Source organism: Sabethes cyaneus, chromosome 3 (assembly GCF_943734655.1).
Source record: "Sabethes cyaneus chromosome 3, idSabCyanKW18_F2, whole genome shotgun sequence".
Classification (NCBI taxonomy): Eukaryota; Metazoa; Arthropoda; class Insecta; order Diptera; family Culicidae; genus Sabethes; species Sabethes cyaneus.
The window spans coordinates 251,018,746-251,037,792 of NC_071355.1; the positions used below are offsets into that span (position 1 = coordinate 251,018,746).

General features: G+C 37.9%; 1 protein-coding gene across 2 annotated transcripts in view; it reads right to left on the bottom strand.

Moving 5' to 3' along the window:
* LOC128744245 (stress-activated protein kinase JNK) overlaps positions 1-19,047 on the bottom strand; it is a 107,139-nt gene that overhangs the window by 48,788 nt on the left and 39,304 nt on the right. For both annotated transcript variants that reach the window (XR_008412375.1, XM_053841101.1), the window contains exon 3: positions 10,732-10,768. The gene's annotated coding sequence lies outside the window, so the exon portion shown is untranslated. The remainder of the gene's footprint in view (positions 1-10,731; positions 10,769-19,047) is intronic.

Genomic DNA, 19,047 nt, shown 5'->3' on the forward strand with positions numbered 1-19,047 from the left:
ATTTGAATGGAAACAGCTTTATTGGCTGTCTCCGGATTTTTTTTTCGGAAGAGTGCCATAATTGACTTTTCCACTTGAAAGGGTTGCCTGTTTCGGTGGCATTAAGTTTTGACTGCTCGGAAAAGATAATCTGAAAAGTTTTTTCTATTTTAATTCGCGAAAAATTGAGATGTCAATTTTGTTTACGGTGTTTATTTTTAAACTTTCATCAAATTAATGATGATTCAGTGCCCTAATCTAATTTCGATCAATAATTGCTGCTCGGAAAGAGGTTTCAATAAAAACATTTCATGCCTCGTTACTGCAAATTTCCGAAATATTCTCCACGGGATCGGAAATCCATTTTCATTCACAAAGTTCAATACATTGCTAACAACTTCCTACGCGCCAACGCACAGTGGGGCGACTCCATACAAATGCTGGCCAAGCAAAAAAATCTCTTTAAATCAAGGATAATATGTGGTTCTTAAGTAATTTGGGGGTGCTGAGCCCGAATTTCAGGTTTATTTTCCATTAGAACGTATATTTTTTGTGTTAGGGAGAATTTTCAACTATTTTTCAAGTATTTTTTAAGTATAATAACGTATAAGAAATGAGGGTCATTTGGAAAACTATTGCAGATGGATTTTTATAGGATAAAACATTATATAAAACAATACAAAGCAAGTATGAGCTTTAATAATCAACACAAAATCCATATAAGTTAATATTTATCAAAAATCAAAACTTTTCCCCTTATTAGTTTTCTTAATCTTCTTTATCTCAATTTTCTTTTTCTTCTTCTTCTTCTTCTTCTTATTCTTCTTCTTCTTCTTCTCCTTCTGCAGAATCACTCGTTTCATGTTTCGTCTTCAATAGTAATATAGCGTTCTTGGAAAGATTTTTCTAATTACATTTTTCCGTTTCGAAGAAGCTATAAGCTTTATCCGGAGAAATAAGAAGACGAATAATTCTATCACGATTTGTATTTTCACACTCATTTTTGCTTATAAAATATTGTCTTGTATTTTTATCACTATTTTTAGCATAAAGCAATAACCTTATTTTCGTGAGGGTCAATACCGGTGTAGTGGCTAGCATTCACGCCTCTCACACCAAGGACCGTGGTTCAATTCCCAACCCCGCAGAAGTCACGAATGACCAGAGTTGTTAAAGTGACTATAATTAAACAAAAAAAACTTATTTTTGTGCTTCTTCTGTCATTCGTCCTATCAGCAATATAGTTGTCTAGATTCATTTATGACCGCGAATTCAAATTCTTTGCATTGCAGTGGACGTATTCTATGAGGACTATACCCTGACATAAAAGTTTTTGGTATACAAACAATAAGTTTCGAATTTTTCTGAAATAATGTGTTCAAGAACTTGCTATAAGAAAATTTCTCAACCTTTTAATTAATTTCATATCTATACCCGTGATTTCAGAACTAATACCAGGATTGGTATAAGATCTTCAAGCTGTATTTCCGTCATTACTATCGCTGTATCCTTCAGATTTCCTCCAACCTCTAAAATCTAGTCAATATGCAATATGGACCATACATTCGAAGTAGGTTATCCAACCATGTAAAGGAGATATCCCATAATTGAGATATCCTACGTTTACTTTGAGTGTTTGCATTCTGTCTATATTGTTGAATTCTGATATAGTAGCCTTACAAGCGTAACATCTGTGCTCTGCGCTACTCTGCGCTAAATGAGACTATGTCCATTTGAAAGCTCATATTTTACGCTAACTTTTACCGGTAGTGTCAATAGTGGCGAACCTTGGCTTCAAAACTTTTAAGCGTGTTTTACGCGAAAATATGGCACTTTTTTAATGAAAATTAAAATTGTGGCATACTATGATAAAATTACTGCAAACTCAATTAATGGGCTTTATGCAGCACTATTTTTTGAAGAACTTTTCCTTAGACACCGTTGAAATCCGAGCTACCATTAGACCACTAGCATGTTTTGAAATATTGGGTTATTTTTCTAAAAAACGCTAAAACATGCTGAGATAGCATACTTTCAAGATTCATAGAAAATTCAAATTTTGTCATATTGATCTAAAATTTTGGATTTGAACACTTCAATAGCATAGAATCACAGGAAAAATACAACGGAGAGTCGAAATGAACTTTCATTTTTTGGCTGCTGGCCAGCGATTCCCCACTGTGCAACGGCCAACCGAGAGTAAATCGATGACGACGACTTTGTCGTCGCTTCCACGAACCGGTCCCATTCAGTCGATTTACAAACAAACGACACGATGATGAACCATCGCCGATGTAATTGGAGTTTGAACCTCTTATTTGCTCCCGTACGTACCCGCGGGCGAAAGGTGGTAATACAGAACGAACATCCACAGGAGAGGGTCACCGGATCCAGTGCAGTGCCACGAGACGGCGCTGATTGCGTGCTGAATAAAGCTCAATCCTTGTTCTAATTATGCTTTGCGATACTTCACCGGATAGGTACAACGGTCCCGAGGGCCTTTCGATTGATTTCCGATTTTCCGCACCCCGCAAACTGACGAACGCTTTATTTGTCACGAAAGGCGAATCCGTCGACCTTTAGCATCGTGCTGCCACCCTAGCGCACGTGGCGAACTACTTTCATTTCGGTTTGGTGTTAAATTAAGTAGAATGCTCTTTACCGGTGGGAATTCAAATTAATTTGTGAAATTATACGTTCATATCAATAACATTGTTTTTGCAGAAACATTTTAACTAAACTAAAAGTCCCTTGATAGTGTCAACCGAATCCGACAAATAAAGTTGTGATTAATGGTATTCAGCATGATATCACTTCCGTCCGGTTGGCACACTCGCGGCTCCCGTAGTTTATCCCTATTCTATCAGCATAACAGTCCTTTCAGTCTGAGTTATTTGTTACGTAACTCTTCTTTCAGTCCAATCCGGTGGCGCGGCCAGCCATTTCGGAAAGCATATGCTCCGGAAGCAAGAAAATCCGGTCAAAAGCCGTGCTTAATGACGGTTTACGATGACTTTTCGATTCGTTTTTCGCTTCTATGTACAGTAGCCAATCGGTGTTTCTAGCAAAGTACTCGGTATGGGCTGCACCATGCGGCTCTACCGACACGAAGGACATTGATTAATGAATATTGGCATTTAGTGAGCAACGTTCTGTTTGTGGCTCGGTACCGTGTACCGCTCTGCCCAACAGAGTGACGCACAAAACCGAACACAAAATGAATGAATGAATGGAAAAAGGATATGTTACCGAACCAGTTAAATGGTATAGCTCGAAATGGCTAACATGTTCTGAATATAGCTTCTTTTACTAGGAATAAAACTGAAAATTGCTTATCTGAAGAACGCTTTTTCGAAGCCTTGCATCGGTGCATCGTAGCAGCAAGAGAAATACTGAGTCATGCAATTGGAATGCTTTTCTCAGAAAAGCAATCAAATGGCTTACAGTTTACGAATCGAAAAGAATGTTAAATGAATTATTTGTTTGACTACTGACGACGTTGATCAAAATAAATATTAGTGACCACTGTTAAGGCTGAAGCTATTTTTCCACGAATTAATTTCATTAAAAGCTAAGTTTCGAATACCGAAATCACCGCTAGGTTGGTTTCTTTTATGGTTTTAAAGCTGCAGAATTCCTTTTGAAATGGAGTACATTTTCAAACATAAATATTGTTCAAAGCATGCATCTAAAACTAAATTGAATAACACGAAAACAACCCCCAGCTTATCTCTGCCTTCCAGATTTTGAAGCTGGGAATACCCAGCTGTATCAAACACCGAAAAAAATATCCCTCGAAAGCCTGTATTGAGGAAATATGTTAGTGTTTTCAATTTCCCCGCCTACACGTCCGCTAAATCGGCAGATCAAAAGAGACTGTTATTTTTGTTTTTTATTTTTTTTTTTCGGTGGTCGTCTCATGAATTTTTCCTGCTACGCAGGCGATTCAATTTTCATGCACTAAATCCAATTTACAATTCATGCTCCGACTTTCCTGCTGCCTGGGCCTGCAGTACCTTCGTTCGACCACCGCCGGCGAATGTCCTTCCATGGTGACAGATCCTTCCGGTCGCCGGCCGGTGCCACGATGGTGGTGGCTGGTGGGCTACTTGTTCCTTTACGGTTTTCAGTCTGATCCTGCTGTTTATTTATGTTCCAGTGAATTCCGTCGGCAAAGTTTTCACAGCTAGTTTTGCAAAACATATCCGTGTCCCCGTGATGATAACGGACATCAGTAGACGGAGAAAATTTTGAAATTTCAATATTCCCCGGCAGGGAATAACTAGAAAGGGGGTGGAATGTGATTGAAATTTTGTCGATAAAAAAATGATGGAATGCGCCCCCTAGTAATCAGCTTTCTTCGTGTATTATTGTTAAAGTTTATGATTTTCATTGGAATCAAGACGACTTTAGGGTTAATCCTATACTGTACTGGAGCTTTGCTAGTTAACATTCGAGTAAAAACCATTGCTTAGACGAAATTTAGGAAAACCGGTGCAAATGCAAAATATCTGCAGAAAAAATTACATCCATTTTTACGCAGCGACTTCGTGTTAATTTAAACGATGAGTAGGCTTAGTTTATCCCTACTGCCATCGTTGATGCCATGAGGTTTTATTACCAGAATGTAAGAGGATTGAGGACCAAACCTGACGTATTTAACTTCAGCGAAAACTGCATTGGTCGATAAAATAAATAATCGATAAATCGATAAATAAATAAAATAATTTCTAATAATCAATCTCGACGATTTTATCTATCAGCTGTCGATTAGAACTGTGTTCTCAATTGCCTAGACGTGCATGATATAGCCTCCAAGTTCGGAAACCTTATCCGTCAGTGGCTGAACTCAAACGTTCCAGAGGAAAGAAAACCAGTTCACCTCCCTGGAGTACTCTTTTTCTTCGCAAAGCGGAAGGCCGATGACAGCGTCGTTTTAAGGCTAATAAATCAGCAGCGATAAAGAACACAACTTCAAGAGTGCAAGACGCAAGAGACAGAGAAAGCTAAATGCTGCACTGTATAAGTTATCCGTTCTAGTTCTAGGGGTATAGTTTGGCTTGCGTCCGAATCCAAAATCATTTTGGAGTTTTGTGAAAATGAAAAGAAAAAACCAGTCAATCCCATCCATCCCACAGGATTTACAATCTTTCAATCCGAACAATCGCTCGATGTAGACGTAGACGAAACTGCCGGGTCTATTGTCTCGGATTAAATTCTATAAATACAAATCTTGCCTGATTGCAAGTATAAGTGAAAAAAAAAGATAAACTTGGAGACAATGCTTTACGGGATTTTTTTAAATCTGGCATCTCATCAGTTCAATTATGTTCCGAAGACGACGATTTCTACCTCAAATAACAAGTAACATGGTAAAACAAAGGCTCCTTTGGGGATTCACGGTCACCCTAATCACTAGCGTGCCCAGACGTAAACAGAAAATGGGGCACCCGAACTGCCAGAAGAATGTTTTGGCCCATAAAATCGTGCCCGCAAACTCCGGATTATGAGGTGAAATTGAATCTAAAATCAAAGCTGGAATTGGACTAGAAATTAGGTATCGAACTGAACTATAAATTAAAGAAGTAGTTCAACATGAAATCGGACTCGACATAGGACATGAAATTTGTCTTGAATTTGGACTAATTTAGGCTTGAAAATTTATTTCAAATTAAACAAGAAATTTGACTTAAATTTGGAATAATTTGGATTGGAAGTTGTACTTGGAATTAGAATAAAAAGAGAAGGTAAGATTTTTGTTTGAAATTGTACACTCAAGTCGCTTTTTACGCGAAGGATACGATGCGCGTAAATCAAAACCGCGTAAAAATAAATCCCGTAAAAACCGCGTAAACTTTTCAGAGTACTCAATTCAATAACACTTGGAATTGGATTTGAAATTGGATTAAAATGGGACTAATTCCAAGTCCCACATTGGATTGAAATCAGGTTTGAAATTGGAATTTCAATCCTACTTGTATAAATTGGATGTTTTTTCAATTTGACCTAAGATTGAACTCACAATTTTAAATTGCATTAGACTTGAAGTTGGGCTAAAAATAGGACTTGAAGTTAAAAACAGACTTGGCACTTGAAATTGAAATTGAACTTGACGTTGGAAGTTAAGTTAGACTTGAACAGACACCAATTTTCCTTGAAATCAAGATTTTAATGTTATTTACTGTTCCTCTTCTGTTCTGTTCCAGTCCCATTTTTCCACTTTTTGTTTCGTTTCTTCCATAGCGTTTTCTTGGTTTTTGGTTGCCCTTTTCTGCTTGTTGTTTCCGTTTTTCCTCTGTTTCTCTCGTTTTTCTTTGTTGCCTGTTCCACTGTTCCACTTTTCTTCGTTTACTGTCCCATTTTCTCTTATTTTCAGTCCTGTTTTTCCTATTGTTTTTCACACTTTTTGGTGATTTTCTCTTTCCTTCTTCTTTTTTCGTTTCCAGTTTTCATCTTTTAACAACTTTTTTATCTCCTTTCCTTCTCTATTTCCGTATTCGTTTTTTCTCTTTTAGATGCTCCGGTTTTTCTGCCACGATTATTTCGTTTTTCCTCTCCCGCTTAACCTTTCTTTGGTCCGTTTTCATGCTTTTGTTCTTTTTTTATCTGTCCCATTTTCCCGCCCCATTTTGTTCTATCTTTCTCCTCTTTTATGTCCTGTTTGACCCCTTTTTCCTCGTTTCCTCTAACGGTTTTCTTTTTTCTTTCTCGACAGTCTTCTTTTTCCTTTCAATCTCTTTTAGTTTTCTGTTCCGTTTTCCCTCTTTTTTCCCCGTTTTTCCCCCAACTTTTCTGCCCGTCTCCCCTCCTTTGCAGTCTTGTTTTTCCTTATTTCTGCACGCTCTGCTTTACCTGTCTCATTTTTCGCACTTTTCAGTTTGGATTTTCCGCTTGTTTTTGTTCCATTTTTCATTTTTCTTTCTTCCATTTTTCCTCATTTTCCGGCCCTCTTTTCCTGTCATGTTTTTTTCTATTCCGTCAATTCTTCCGTTTGCGTCTGTTCCGTTCTATCTCTCATTGTGTTCTGCTTTATCTCCATTTGCCTCTTTTTTATGTTCTCATTTGTAATTTTTTTAGAACGTATTCTTTCCTTTTCTTTTACTTTTTTTGCTTTTATGTTCCGGTTTGGTTTTTCTCCTTTTTAATCCAGTTTTTCGGTATTCTCTTGCTTACTATCCTCGTTTTTTCGTCGATTTTCCTTCTTTCCCCTTTTTTCTTCTATAATTCCGTTCTCTCTTTTCAAACTTCTCTTTTTTGTCTCCTTTATTCTTTCATTTTCCCATTTTCTTCTTTTCCAATTTTCCCTCGCACTCTGTGACGATTATGACTTCGTTTTTCCTTTTTCTTCTTTTTCTATATACGTTTTTCCATTTTTCGATGTTCCGTTAGTTCTGTTTTTGTCACGTTATATCCTTTCCGATTTTTACCTGCCGAACCAGCAGGAAACGAATTGCCTTTAGATCCATCCGGAAAACCTGGCCAAAGCTCAGGAATAACGAAAAATGTTACAAATGTTATTTCAAAAAATTGTCTTATATCGAAATTATCTAACATCCAAATATGATTTTTTTCAATTTTTTTTGCCAGTTTTGCTCTGTTTTTTTACGTTTGTTGAACTATTTATTATTGTTTGGATTTTCAAGACAAATTCTTGGATCAACATTTGGATTTGGATGTTTTTTTGAGCCAATCTGGACATTCCGGTATATATGTTGTATTAAGGTTAGTAAAAACTAATTAAGGTTAGTAAACTTAACTTGCTAAAAGTTGCGTGTATTTCTATAGCTACGTAAAGACCGTTCCGCTGCTTCAGAAGCTGAAGTCTATAAGCCTCTAAGCGATGATCTCGCTCTACACTAAACGGGGTTAACCCTAATCAATTCTGTGGACTTCTTTACACAAAATAATTAGGTTTTTATGTTTTATCAAAGCCTGGCTTGGTATAGGATGTCCAAAAAGGGTAAAAAAATGTTAAAAATAGGGTTAAATGAGCAAAATGGGACGCTTCCCGATGACAAACAAGAAATCGGTGTGCACTATGCGATTCTCCGGAAAATTTTACATAAGATCACCTACATTTTATCAGCCTGCAGGCCATATCTTAATTGCGTCCGTTTTTTCGGCTCGTTTTTGCCCATAGTGCAATGGTATAAGATAAGGCCGAACCTACACAATTGTGTAGGTTGCTAAATTTAGCAAAAATTTATTGCAATGTGTAGAATACATTGGTTTTGTTATCTCGAGAGACGAAAAAAAAATTATGTTGATCCAAAAACCAAAAATATTGTAATTAGAACCCCCCTTGCTTAAAGGGTTATACCGAAATTGTCTTATGTCGAGGGGGTATCCCTGTATTAAAAAATTAGAAAGTGACTCCGTTGGCTGCGTACCACTCCAAAAGATCCTTTGAATAGTGGCACAAAGCTAGATCAGGCCAGAAGGCCGTAGGGCCCGAAGGACAGTAGTTCAAAAGGGCGAAAACTGGAACTTTTTTCCTAGTGTCTTTTGTTTTCATTTTATCATTTATGGTCTTCAGCATTTTTGTTCGTATGAATATCCTCCTTAATCTAAAACTGTCAAAAGTTAGTCATCGCTTATTATAATGAAAAAAAAAAACAAATCATTTATGGATTAAAAGGTCTGTGCCATAAAGGAGAAAGAAAGAAAACAAAAAAATAACTTTTTTTGTGTTAGGAAATATTGACTTAGTTTTTTCAGCAAAGTTATAAATATTGTAAAAATAAGCAACTTTGCTGAAGAAATAAAATTTCTATCTTTATCGAGTGCTAAACTATAGGGCATATTCATTAAAACTTCTTTAAAAATTGGTTTTTTATGCTTAGCTTTTCTTAGTTGCATTTTACGATAATATAATGTTCCAGATAATTATCGAAGCTCTCAAAATATACATTTTTGCAAAAGACCGCAAATCTCTTGGACCTTTACTTGCTGAGTTATCACATATTCAAGCTTTAAATTTCCATAGCTTCAGGAGCCTATGGGTTGAAATGGGGCAAGTGGATTAATGAAATCAGCGATTTATCTTAAAGCGTAAGTCGGATACTATAAACTTGTATCGGTTTCGCTTGTCCCCAACCACCCAAATGAGAGTACGGCAAGCATACGTTTTATGTGTTTCGTGTTCGCTTGAGGCTCGATGTACGTTTATTTTTTGTGTTAGTAGATAGACACATGGTTTCTTTGGCAAAGTTATGGAAAATATAAAGGTAAACAATTTTGCTAAAGAAATGATATTTCTATTTCTATCGGGTACAGAGCTACAGAGCATTTTCCTTGGAAATTCTTTAAAAATTAGTTTTTCATACTTAGTTTATGTTGGTTGCATTTTACAGAAATATATGGTTCTAGGCGATTATTGAAGGACACAAAATACACATTTTTGCAGAAGATTGCAAATCTATAGGACCTTTCCTTACAAAGTTATCGCTTTTGGATCAAGAAGTTATGGAAAAATGAAGCTTATTACACTAAAAATTAGGGCATGTATAATTTTTCCATTTTGATTTTTTCCTTGCACGAAGCAAACCCACTGAGAATACAACAGTATTGATACAACATTTTCTGCCATTTGTGTTGGGATTGCTCAAAGTATTCATTCTTTAGTTAGTACGAAATTTACACTTGACAGCGCTTCGTACAACTCGACGGTTGTTTTAGGATTAGACTAAAATTCCATGCTCAAATCTGGCAAGCGGATAAATCAGAACAACACAATTGTAAAAGTAATCAGAAGGATTGTCACATATATTTTGTCTGCAAAACAAAACATTCATTCAGAAAAAATAATTGGGAATTTGGGAGTAAAATTAAGTTGAAATTAGACTAAGTGAAAGCTTGATGATTGTGCGTTAGTTGTTGAACACAGATGAATACATTGAATTGCTAAATTAATCCTCTTTTGTAATAAATCTATTGTTTTAATTTATGTTAATTCACAATAATAAGCTGAACCAATTATGAAAACGCAGTTTGCTTTTAGATAATGAATTACAGTGGCAGACAGGCTTCAAATCGTCGGTGGATTTGTTACCGAATTGTGTGAATTATCTGCCTGAAACAACAAACAACACCGACCAGCGGAGCCCTCGGAGTTCGGAGATGGGGAGGTATTGGGTGTTCGAGCTGGTGGTCGATCGTTCAATCTACAGCACAACATTGGCCATCCACTCGCTGTTGGTCGGTCGGTTGGTCGGTTGGTTGGTCGGGTTAGGCGGCTGGCATATGAAAAATCAATAACCTTATGAAGCGTGTCATGAGCTGGAGAGGCAATGTTGAACAAGATTTTCCCAGTAGCTAGCTAGCTAGTTTTGACCTCTGCAGCTAATAGGCACACAGAAAGGATGGCTGAGTGTGTGTTTTTTTTTTCATTCAAGTAGTTGGGGCTTTGCGACAATTGACAGCACTAGCTGTTGAACAATTCATTTTTTATGTCTCTGTTTGTTCGCTTCTTCGAGCAGACCAGATTGTGAGATAGAGTTGGAGAACGTGATTGTTACTGTTATTGGAATAATGTCGCATTTTGATACTTTAATGACAAAACATGTTCCTGTTTGCAGAGTATCATTTGTCGGCGAAGCTCGTTACATCGGGTTTTGATTTACTATTATTATCTGTGCAACAATTTCAACACGTTGACTTCAGGCAAAACAATGTTCAATATTTATTTTATTTTTCTCAGAATAAACATTATATTGAAGGCGCAAGTGGCAGCTGTAATTCCAAGAGACTCACCTTTTCAAGCAGACGCAAATCCTGCAGATGGAATTATCTGAAAATAACAAAAAGAAAAACGATTTTTACTACTAAGAAGAATAAACGATGACCGGAGGTTAAACAATTTACTAGTTCTGACAGCTGAAGGAAATAGCGCGGGCGGCTAGAAAGCCATCTCAGGTTTGTGGGAAATGTCACCCACAATTAGTGTTTAATGGCACGACAGCTCGCTCATTTCCACTGTGCTGTGCTGTGCTCGGTTGAATGTGGAAAACTTTTCTATCGCGTTTCCCCCGTGAACGAATTCTACGCCCGCCAGCTCCACGGATCGATAGAAATATTTCCAGCGGAGAGTGTGCCACAGAACAGACGTCAATCCGACCAGAATTAGGCGAACTTCACTGGTTCAAGGTTGGTGGCTCTCGAGGTTGAAACTTTTCAGCTTTCAGTATCTCTCGACGGGATTCGGTTACATAATATTATTGACCTTTTCAGTAGCGGCACTTAATTGGCAGTTCGATGCTATTGCATGACGTTATCGTTAACAATTTGGTTCAATTTGAACTTTTATCAGCGTTGGGGAGACCGATTTGGTGATTCGGGTCGGAGGAATTAGGGCAAGGTTTTATTTTTTGACAGAGAAAATCAGCAGCTGAATCCGTTTACAAGATTTCACAGTAAACAAGCAAAATCGCATGTCTTCAAAAGGATTGCTCCGGAATCAGATGTTTGATATCTACACTTGTTACTACTAGAACTTTGATACCCATTTTTACACTCAAGCATTGTTGCACGAATGTGCAGCTCTATCTCGCATGCAATCTACCAAAAAAAGCACGGTAGTATTCGCACAATTTGCATTTGCACAACAACAACAACAACAACGGTCCTACTCTATCGAAGAAAAAAAAGCAAGGCTCTCATTTTCTTGCCAAGGCTTCCTTTCGCCGCCATGTGGCGTGGCGTGGCGTGGCCAGCGCTCTTCGCCATTGTATGTTTATTGAACCCTGCAGAGCGCCGGAGGCCGGTGGCAGCTATCGGTGCTTAGCACCGACAGCGCTGCGATGGCATCCGCATAGGAAGGCAGACATTTTTAATGGAGGCTATTTTCACTTCAGCCTAGACAGAGCCATGAGCCATAAGCCATGAGCCACGAGGGTAAAACATGCGGCTGCAATTGCCGGTTGCATGCAGCTACGGTGCGGTTTTCCACTGTGAATAACCGAGGGTTTCCACCTAACCGTGCAGAAGGTGCAGAGGATAATTTATTTTCATAATTCTGTACAACTTTTGTGTTTGGTTGTTTGCTGCGGTCGGCGCTCAGTTACGTGTGTGTGTGCTTTAGAAGCTTAAACCTCTTGGCTGGGGTTACCGGTTGCGATCTACCTCAGTAAACCTAACCGTGCTAATCACAACTTCAACGTTCTGAAAAGCACACGAAGAATCTCGGTAAACTACTGTAACAATGCACTGTGACCCAGATGAAAGCGGTTGAGCTTCGCCGGGTGCGGAAAGTAGGAATTTTACGGAAGATTAAGTGTAAATGAAAACACAATTGAATAGGAAGGAGAAAATCCAGGCACCATTCCCAGGAAACTTACAACAGTACGGCTTTGTTATGACTCGAAACATAGAACTTTAACTTCTGACAAGCAAAATAGTTGCACTTGTTCGAGAGTTTTTGCGTTCACAATAGTAGTGAGTATGCCTATAATTCAGTTTGAAAAAAAAAACGGAAAATGTTTTAACCTGCACTTTCTGTCTGCTTTCGACCTAAATGCAGGGCAGCACATAATGGTTTTTAACGACATGGAAATGTGATAAAATTATTCCACCCAACTGGCTTTATGCCGACTTTACAACTATTATGGGGATCAGAGTAGAAGCAACCGAATGATTTAGGAGAAATAATGCGGGGTGACAATGTTCGGAATCCCACTACCTTCTGAATCGCTCACTTGTCGAAATTTCTGCGAACTGTTGTGCGATCTGCTCAGTTCCTTCCACAAAGGTCAGAAGAGGCGTTTAACAGGAAGAAATTTTTCCTATTTTCAACCGTCCCACTCACCGAAATATGTTTAATTCCATTCTTCTGCTTAAAATTCTGTAGCGACAAAAATGGAGAATCCTTTCATGTTGTTTCAAATTTTGCTGCTAATGGGAATGGGGCTCGCTCTTCCTCGTGCTTGTATGCTTGGTGGAAAGGAAGGAAATTTTTGCCTAACAGCTCTTGCTGATACGAGTGTAGTTCAAGGCGAAAGCGCACAAGTTTTCACTCGCGGTGCTTAATTTTAATACCTGCCAAGAATACTTTTCTGGGATTGAGAGAATTAACATTCAACGAATGAAGAAGAAATATTTTAACAAGTATTTCACAGTTCGGAAGCGGTCGTGATACCGCGCTGAAGGTAGGGGTCACTAACCGTAGTGAACACGGCGCCTCCATCGAATCGAAAAAAAAAGAAAAGCAGATAATTATTTTGGAGTTTGAATTGGGGAATTTTAAAAAATAATCCTCTGGGGTGTTTTCCCAACTCATTAGTGTCGAAAATATTCAAAAAATAATTTCCTCATAATTTCGATTATTTAATTCCATAAATTCGTGCTTCGAAATTCAGCCTATTTTCCTTTTCTATCGCTGAATAAACTTTGCCGATATACAACTTGTTATAACTATGTTATAACTATTTTCACAAAAATGTAAGTAATCTACTGTTTCTAATTGGAGGAATATCAAAATCATCTGTTCTTGCACAAGAACTAATCGTTACTTGGGCAATATGTAGATTGTTGCTGTTAACTAAGAAAGAACCAACGAGCGGTGCTGTGTCAAATACAAACAGTGTTAGATCGTTTCCATTAAGTTATACGTAGATGGTAACCGCTGCAACGAAGATAATGCCAAGTCATGAAGTCAAAAAATCGTGGCTTAAACGTGGTTTACTACACTATCATAGGCTTTGTATTGCCTCTTCATTTTATAAGCGTTAGTGTATTAGTGTTAGTGACAAATTACATAGTCAAACGTGTGCCTATGAGAACGCTTTACGAATACCATGACAGGTTAGTAAACCCTTCTGCCGTCAGGAGCCACTTTACTGTTAATATGTTTAATCTAAGCTTAAACCTAGCATGAGACATTTTGTCCCAAATAGTAACCAACAATTGTTACCGCCATATACTGTAGTAGTTCAAAATGATGAAACAAAGCAAATAAAGATCTAAAAGTTGCTTGAAGGACTTCAAAATAGAACCTACTGTACTTCTAATTTTATTAGGCTTGCAACGCCATGCAAAATGAACCGGTGATAATGTGGGCCATACCGCCATCCGGGGTGAGATTGTGCCACGGGGGCGAGATTGTGCCAAAAACCAAAAATGTTTATTTGTGAAAATTTATTATATCTATAGAAACTGGTGACCTAAATTCAAAATGATGATGAACATAACATATTTATTCATAACTTAGAATGGAACACTGATAATTAGCAAACTATATAGCCTAAACAGGGTTTCAAAGTTCGCTATCAAAAATACTCGGAAATAACGCTTGTAAAAAATGTCCCGCATAAACCAACCCAAACAAGAAATCGCATCAACTTGCTATTTTGAAGGTATATAAACTAATCATTAACAATGTATTGAAAGGTTGTTATGTGTTGGATAAGTTTTGATTACGAAAATAATATTTTTCGAAACTTTGTACTTTTCGAGCTTCACGGGGGTGAGATTATGCCAAGCCATAATGATTGATTCAATTTGCGGATTTCACATACACAACAAAAATACGTCAGTATACACCAACATACTCACATTCTTAACTATTGAGCACAATATTTTGACAGATTAGATTGCATCATCCATTTTGGAGCAAACAGCATCATAGGTCTGCTAAATAATTTAAATTAATTTTTAGTTTTTCTCTGAAAATTTCAGATGCTTTGAATAAACACTCTAATATATGACGAATATATTATACCGTGTATAAACTGCCAGTTTTAAGGAGGGGGAGGGGGGTGGGATAGGCCACATGTTCTGCGGTCGCGGGTTCTCGAACGAAATAATAGTTACTTTTGTTAAATGATCAAATAAGTATGCCACCTTAGGATACACCCCTTCATATATATCTCCCTTGTTAACCCTAGAAACGCTACTGGCTATATAAAGGTTGTCCATTGACTACGAACTCATTTTTAGTTATTTCAGACCTCTCCGGGTTATTTTCGTTCATACTTGTACTATGACGCGTTGTTTTTGGCCGACCCCCTGCCCTTAATAGTCCACTTAGTTCATGGACGACCCCATATGAACTACTTTATACAATATCAGTATGTGTATTGAATTATAAACATGCTAATGTTCACTGTTTAGGTTTTCAGCTTAACTTTAAGTTTTTGGCACAATGTCACCCCCTAGAAGGGGTGAGATTGTGCCAAAGTTCATGCACTTCCAGTAAAATAATTTTCATTGTAACTAAACCATCTCTACGGTAGTTGTTAATTGAACACTTTAGTATATATTGACAGGTTTGAAATCAACTTAGTTCCTAAATTGTGTGTATACTGAGCAAAATAACAAAAATATATGCTTTTTGGCACAATCTCGCCCCGGATGGCGGTACTATGAAATGGGGTAAATTCTGACGACACCACTCTTGTGTTGCTTTTGGCTGATGAGCAATAGTTGCAAATAATTCGTCAAAACATGTTGGTGTTGATTTTTGCTCGAGCTTCGATACAAAGTAGTGGAAATTTGACATTCCATGAAATACCATCGTTTTCAACACGTCTCGAAACTGCTGGACAGCCAACTTATAGTTGTGAATATAAAAGTAAGCTTCGCTGCAGCATTTTACTGGTTGTGAGTATCCTGCAGCAAAAACATTTGTTTACCGGAAGAAAGCCGCTTCCGACTTTGATTCACTCTAACTTGCTCCTGCTTCTTCGCGAATCTGTGTACCCCTGCCTTCTGAATGTTCTGAGCTTCAAGTCTGATATCTGATAATATTCTTGATCGTCGGTTAACCTTCTGCGGCTGACGTAGTAGTAGAAATCAGAAAAATGGAACTGACGCGTTGTATTTTGATTCTAAAATTTGCAATGTCTTCCCGACTCAAATCTCCGTTTTCATTATATCCAATATATCGCTAAACATACGTTCTCAATTCTAAAATAATCAAAATCTGGTATTCAAATACAGTAATGTTCCAATTTTGTAAGCTCCCGATTTTGTCCATTCCCGATTTTGTCTACCCCGGATTTTATCAGCTTTTTATCCCGATTTTGTCAGCCTATAAATTTTGCTTAACTTTTGTGCTTTTAAACATTATTTATGATACTTTTCAGCCTGCTTGAAGAAACTAATCTGATTCTCTGGGGCGGGTTTTGGAATAAAATGATGCCTTCTGGCAAGTTATTCGGGGTCAAAATTTGGGTATTTTTATAGTAAAAGTTCTATAGTTCCTAAACAAGCAAAGATAGAGGTGTACTATATTAAGCAATGTTGTGTATTTTTACTATTTGTACAACTTTGAGAAACAGGAAAAAGTCATACAACTACTACCAAAACAGCTAAAATGGAAAAACTGATTTTAACGATTTTTCATTTACGAGAAATAGGACTTTTCTATCTTCGCTGAAGAGATAGAAGGTTACTGTCTTCAGCAAAATTTCTTGTAATAATATGCTGTAAAACTTTGCAGAACACATCAATGTGCTATATTGAAACTGGAGAAAAATAAATTATTTATTGCACTTTCAGGGGGATTAATCAAAATTTGAATTCCGCTGAACGATAGAACTTTTAATTTTAAGAAACTCTTCCAAAGGTTCCATGAACCTAAAATCAAGTTTTCCCGCTCAAAGCTAATGCGCACCAAAAAAGGTTCTGGACCAGTGCGCTGCGCCCGGTTCATTGAGCTTTCGGTTGACCAATTGAGGGTTAAAATTTGATTATTTACTAATAAGTTTCCGATATTTCAAGGTCTTAAGTCTTGAATTTTGAAAAAAATCTCGAAAAAAATTTTTCCCGATCTTGTCAGTTTCTCCATTTTTTCAGCCCATAATTAAACATGAGGCTGACAAAATCGGAACATTACTGTAATTCATTAATAACTTCAATAGTTAAGCTTGAGTTAAGCAGACTATCACGAATAATCGTTAAAATTATGGCACGTCAGCCGCAGAAGGTTAAGATAATCAATAGAAGGTGCACCGCTCAAATATGAAATCATTGAACATTGAAGAAGACAAAACATTAACCTCTGGGCTAAACCAATTTTACAAGAAACTTTACTGATGAAAAATACCGACAAGCTGTCCCAATCTCTCCCTATATAGTAAAACCAAAGTGACTTGAAATGGCCAGCGATAGAGAGAATTCAGAAAGGAGTAGGAATGATGTTGAACAGTATTTCAAATAGATTTGGGTTGGATTAAAAAATTGGATTCGGATTGGATTGGATTCGGATTGGATAGGATTTGGGTGGGATTGGATTTCGAGTGGAATTGGATTAGATTCAGCTTGGGTTGGATTTGGATTGGATTCGGATTGTATTAGATGGAATTGGATTTGGATTGGATTTGGATTGGATTTGGATTGGATTTGGATTGGATTTGGATTGGATTTGGATTGGATTTGGATTGGATTTGGATTGGATTTGGATTGGATTTGGATTGGATTTGGATTGGATTTGGATTTGGATTGGATTTGGATTGGATTTGGATTGGATTTGGATTGGATTTGGATTGGATTGGAATCGGATTGGGTTCGATTTGTATTGGAGTTGGATTAGATTTGGATCGGATTTGGATTGAATTTGCATGGAATTTGGATTTGGTTTAGATTTGGATTGGATTGAATTTGGATTGAATTTGCAAGGGATTTGGATTGGAGTTGGATTAGATTTGGATTGGATTAGGATTGGATTAGTTTGGATTTGGATTGGATTTGGATTGGATTTGGTTAGGATTTGGATTGGATTTGGATTGGATTGGAGAACATTCCAAAGGATATATTCACGAAAGTAGAATTTTTAAGGCGTTCAGATTCGCAGAGATTATCGTGATGGATTATTCGTAAATAATCAACGTCCAAAATAAACTACGAACGTCCCCTCAACATGTTGGTTTGCACAGCTGAAACGAAGCACTACTTCACTTAAAAAAAGGACACCTAAAAAAATCGAACACAAAGCACTTTTATCATCATTTCTCCGAGCGCCGAGCACAAACACAAAGGAGGAGGACCTTCCGACAATAATAAACTGTCTTCCACCCAGTAGACCCAGCTCCCGAGTTGAATTTATTGTGACAACAAGCAATAACGAGTGTCGGAAAATGCATTCCAGGTCCCGAAAAGCAAGAGCAAACTTTATGGAGGATGCCAGGCCAGCCAGCCGGGCAACTCCCACGTTCCACGTGTAGGTTAGATGTTTCGGCCCGAACAAACACCCTTGTGAGTGAGGGTGCGAGGGTGCAAAGGTAAGGAGGCAAAAGAAAAGCTTTAAAAATTCCGAACTTGTAGTGTCAGCCTGGTGAGGCAGAATAATTCAGTCGCATATTTGGTCCTTCTCCGAGCCGTCCGTCCGTCGATGCGATTGTGTGCGTTAGAATACTGGTTTTTATGGTGATTTTTATGCGTTTTCTGTGCCATCAAGTGGAGTGCTTTTCTTTGTGGTTTGCCCAGCCACCAGCCCGCTCTGTAGTGTCTCCCGGTGTCACCCCAGAAGCAGCAACAGCAGCACGGTATCAAGTGGTGACGACGCGGCGGTAGCGGCGGCGCAGATGTAAATGAGGGGTAACGAACAATGAGATAGCGGAACGTTGTCGTCGTTTTTCCGGCAGAGTCACTGGATGGGAAAAAGTGAGAACAGACAAACCACTGACTATCGCCGCCGCCGCCGCCGTCGAAGTTGAATCAGATTCCGGGAGAGTCCTCAATAAAGTGGAAAATTATGAGGCTTGACGAAGAGGGTGGATTTGAGACGTAGGTAGCTACATATGAAAACAGCGGGAGAATGTCGAAGCAATCAAATTCGATACATTTTGGTTTCGTTCGCTTGTGCCAAAATGTGTCGTGTTCGAATACTTCGAGTCAGTAATAAAATGCCGATGATATCGGTTGAATGGTGGAACGGAATGTGCCAGGAATGGGAAGCCCGTTTTCAAATTGTATTAAATTTCGATAATAAAATTATCAGTCGAAATTCTACGAATACATTCGGCGGCTAGACAATGTAAATGCTTTGGAAATCGTTTCCAAATATTCTCGGAATGTGACGTTAATGTAATCAAATTGATAAATGTAGAACTCAAACAAATATCAGTTGAGCTA